This window comes from Myotis daubentonii, chromosome 21 (genome assembly GCF_963259705.1).
Source record: "Myotis daubentonii chromosome 21, mMyoDau2.1, whole genome shotgun sequence".
In the NCBI taxonomy this organism is placed as follows: Eukaryota; Metazoa; Chordata; class Mammalia; order Chiroptera; family Vespertilionidae; genus Myotis; species Myotis daubentonii.
The window spans coordinates 5,761,250-5,766,394 of NC_081860.1; positions in this window are offsets into that span (position 1 = coordinate 5,761,250).

Below are 5,145 nucleotides of genomic sequence, written 5' to 3' on the forward strand. Positions count from 1 at the left end.
CACACTGGAGAAAAACCTTATGTGTGTCGTGAATGTGGGAAATCCTTTAGCCAAAATAGCTCCTTATCCACAAGCATGTTCACACTGGGGAAAGCCTAATGAGTGTACAGATTGTGGGAGATCTTTTAGCCGAAAATACGGCCTCATGAGACACCTGACCGTTCACACAAGAGAAAAGCCTTAAATGTAAGGGGAATGTTTCCTTAATCTTACTCAGAATAACAACCGTGAAGGAGACTCTATGGTACACAGTTGCCGTAATATGATCCCTTTTTATCAGGACAGACACTCTGCTAGATTCCTCCTCAGTTTCAGGTACAAGTGAGGCTTTAAGGAGCTACTTGAAGTTGCCGTTCTGCCCAGGCCTCCTATCTGATTGATGTCACTATGTGTGATTGTGGCTGAAGTGATTTCACCTCTACTACCTGGCTCACCTGAACAGTGTGAATCAGTCACAATCACACTGTGCTTTTTTTGCTTGAATCAATTCTAAATACTCTGACCTCTTGGCAGGATCTTCATTCCTTTCTGTCTGACTAGGGAATGGGCCTTGTCCAGTGTTTTTCCAGAATAGCCATCCTCAGAAAAGAAGTGATACCTCTTGCAGGTAGTTGTGGTTCTCACATTATGCTGTGATGGTTGTCTTAGGTTCTATTTCACCTATCTGAACATCGCTGGTTATGAAATATGACATTTCGGTAACATTCTTTTTCCTGTTGTACCTTTAATTGTGATGATTCTATTCACTGCCTGTAATGTTTTGGAAGCACTGTTGTGATCTGTCACCAGGTAGATGTGAAGCAATATTGTGTGGACGTCAAACCTTCAGTGCTTTGGGAAGGAGAACACGATGGCAGAAAATCATTTTTCATCCAAAACTGGCTTATTTTGCATTGCTTCCTAAGGTGTTGAAAGAAAGACTGCATACCTTTGTGGTCTTAATTTATATCCTGGTACCTTGGTTATGCGTGCAGTCAGTGGTCACCCAGAAGATGAGACCTTTGCCGTCATTCTGTGAACAATATGAATTATGTTCTTTGTTCACAGTTTGTATTACTTCATTCTTGTCAATGTTTAGGGGACCTCCTCCCCACATACTACAAAGAAGCCAAGTGCCATGAAGTTCAAAATTTCATCGTCTTGTGACTTTTATTGTAAGTCTCTGAGGTTAACCTACCATTGAGACAGAAACACTGTATTCATAGTGATGAGAGAGACTGCAGTAAATTATATGCAAATTGTCTCTTCTGAGCATGAATCCACAAATGTTCCTGGGCCTGTCTCCTGTGTGACCTTTTTGTACACACATTCTCAGCACATCCAAAAGTGTTTCCTGTAGCTGAAGTCATAGGCAGGTAAAATAATTGAATGGATTTGTGGATTCCCCTGGTCCCTGTAAGGTGTTCACCACAAAGTCATTTCTCAATATGTAAGAACTCAAAGCTAAAGGAAGGATAATCCTGTAATCAGTCCCAGGATGTCTTTTTTCACCAGTCAGCATTGTTGTTGATTCCATGGCAGCAGTCTTCACTGCCTGCCAATATTTGCTGCCACTGAGGCAATGATGTTTCTCCCAGGATATAGAAACTGACGTGCAAGAAAGTGCACTAACTCTGTGAAGCCATCACACGTGAAATAATCTCTGTAACTATATTCAAGGTGTGCCAAAAGTAGGCTTTCAGTTGTGAGTACACAAAACACAGCTCTTGTTCTTTTTAAAACATATTATTAAAATAACTTTGTTTTTTTTTGCTTAGAAAGAGAGGAAGGCATGGGGGGAGAGAGATAAACATCCATGAGCTTTCTCCCACACACCCCTTAATGAGGACCCAGTTGTGTCTGCGGACTGACCTAGAGTTCAACCAGGAACCATTTAGTTCACTGGATGACACCCATCCAACTGTGGCAAAAGGTGAAAGCAGAGTTTATTCCTGTATTTTTTATTTGTTAGTTATTATTTTCCATACAACAACTCTAAATCTACATTTCCCACACTCTTCATTTTCCTCCTGCCCTTTTATAATCCCTCTTTCCGGCTTTCCCAGTCTTTCATGCAATCATTACTTTTCCATCATTTACATTAGATTAGTTTATATTCTTCATAGTTTAGTATGTGCGATATAGTGTGTACTTTTTAACAAGCACCGTTGTTCATAATGCTACACAGATATATTTTAAAAATATAGTTTATTTATTATCAGAGAGGAAGGTGGGGAGGGGGGAGGGAAAGAGAGGGAAAGAGATAGACATCAATGATGAGAGAGAATCATTGATCAGGTGCCTCCTGCTTGCTCCATACTGGAGATCAAGGCTTCAACCCAGGCATGTGCCCTTGACTGGAATTGGACTTTGGATCCTTCAGTTCACAGGCCGATGCTCATCTATCCACTGAGCCAAACCAGCCTGGGCTACACAGATATTTTGAGATTCAACAAAAATGCTATGTGAATATTGAATTTGTTTTGTTTCTGATTAGTATTGCATTCTCTGAATAACTACTTCAGCTATTGATCTGCTTATAAAATTGGTTATTTCCAGGTTTGGGGTGTCCTATCTAATAATAGACAACCATGGTAATTGACTGTACCTTTTCTACACCTCCCATTGGCTAATCAGAGCAATATTCAAATTAACCACCAACATAATGGCAGCTAATTTGCATACTGTAGGCAGGGAGGGACAGTGGGTGCCACCATCCCCGCCCCCAAGTGAGGCCACAGGTGGTGTGTGGCTCAGGTGGGGCACGGCGATCGTGGGGTAACCACCCTGCGTGCGGTCCCAGCTGGCCCAGGGCTCCGGAGGTGCAAGGCAGACCTCCTGATCCTTTCCCTCAGCAGGCAGGTTCCAATCAATCTTCAGTTTCTACTGAAAGGAATGTGGTGCCTCCATGGGTAGCCTCCCAGGATTCGGACTCGCAGGCTCTGGAGTGGAGACTTCAACAAGGACTTCAGCAACTGCTCAGGGGAAAAACCACCACCTCCCTACTCCACAGCTGCTTCTGTGTCTGCAAGAAACTGTGCATGCTCCTCCCTGTGACATGGGCGGGGCCAGAGCTTGAGTTGAGTGGATCCACACTAATGATAGCAGCTGGACCAGTGCAGGGTGGGAGGGCGGGAGAGTGGGGAAGGAGCAAGGAAGAAGCCCTGATTCCCTGCTCCTCCTCCCAAAGACATGGCCCTTGCTGCTGTCATGATAACAGGAGTTGTGTTCTTCTAACTCTGTTTGGGTAAAGGAAACAAGTGTCTGTTGACTTCTGATCTTACTCTCAGAGCTTCCAGTTAATCCCTCTGGATGCATCATATCCAACCTCCAAAGGATGCAAGGGGCAGGATCTACCTTTGGTCCATAGTTGAGGAAACTGACCAATAAACACATGTGTCTCATTTCTTAGTGTCAACTCCCACAGAAATCTCTGGGTAATGACTCAGATTCTATATCTAAGGGTATATTTTCTTCTCCTTTCATGTTTAATTCAGCCCCAGGAATCAAATAATACAATAAAGAATAAAATGTGTTCAGAGGGCTCAACATTGTACTCCCAGGGCCTTTGGTCCTGCACAAACCACAGAGCTCAGTTATCCTTAGATGAAAGGAAAGGAAAGAGAAACGTGAAAGGTTTCCAAGCTCAGTTAGAGAGACATCTGATAACCACATATTAAGGACATGACATTAACTTAGGGGTGGAAAGGACACAAATGAAATAGGAGATGGAGCCATTTGGAGTGAGCAGGCCAGCAGGGAGGCAGTTGGGGGTGAGCAGGCTGGTGGGGGGGGTAGTAGGGGTGAGGACACTGGTACAGGGGGCAGTTGGAGGTGATCAGGCTGGCAGGGAGTCATTTGGGGGCAAGTAGGCTGTCAGTGGTGGGAGGGGAGTTGGGGACAAGCAGGCTGGCAGGCAGAGTGGTTAGGGGCAATCAGGCAGGCAAGCAGGTGAGTGGTTAGAAGCCAGCAGTCCCAGATTGTCAGGGGGATGTCCGACCACCAGTTTAGGCCTGATCCCTGTAAACCTCAGTAGGACATCCTTCCATGGGTCCCAGATTGGAGAGTGTGCAGGCCAGGCTGAGGGACAACCCGCCCACCAAGAGCACAAAGTTTTGTGCACCAGGCCTCTAGTTATAAATAAATCTGTTTGGAATATTTTCATTCAGTTATCTTTATAGATATCCATTCAACTAAAACTGTTGCAGTATAGGTGAATGTTTCACATTTTAACATATGCAGAACTGTGATTTAAAATTGTCATGCACTTTGCCTTCCCACCCATGCCCAGCATATAAAAATTCCAGTTTTTGTTCAACCCTGCAAGGACATGCAATGGTTAATCTTTTTAAAGAGTAGGTCTGGAATTGTCTATATATGAACTTGCTTTTGCTTTCATTACATTTCCTAAGAATTTTTGATGGTGAAAAGTTTTTCATACATTTATTTTCGTTGTCTTTATCTCCTTTGTTAAGATGATGGCTCAGAAATTTGCCTATTTTAAAAATAAATTATTATTTTAACCAATATGAGGACAATTGACAATCTAAGATATATATTTGACTTTCACTGATTCCTCAATAACTGAATGACTTCTTCCTGTATGGAACTATGGGTTTTGAATATTGTAAGCAAGATGTTATTCTCAATTTTTAACTTATGTACAATTTGAATCCACATGTACCATATACTTACAGGTTTTATATGCATTGTTAACATTCTCCTCCACTCTTTTCTAAGAATAAGCATTCAATAATACATTAAGTGAAGTCTAGGTTTATAATCTTTGTTAACTTCCCTCATGTAAATCCTTTCATTGTGGTTAGTTTCAAACTGCCAAAATGATGGTACTGAACAAGGATATGATAAGATATTTCAGTAGCAAATCATCATATTTTATTTCCAACATATTGATAAGGTAGCCATCAGTATCCTCAAGAACATCTACACTAATAAAAGACAAAGATGTTAATTGACTGTACATTTGCTACACCCACCAGCCAATCAGAATGACGACATGGAAATTAACCCTACCAAGATAGCGGTTAATTTGCATATACCGGCTGGGAGCGAAGACTGAAGACAATGTAGAAGGAAGTGAAGCACTGCAGAAGAGAGCAAAGTAGAGGCGGTGGAGACAGTAACAGAGCCAAGCGGCGGAGGCCC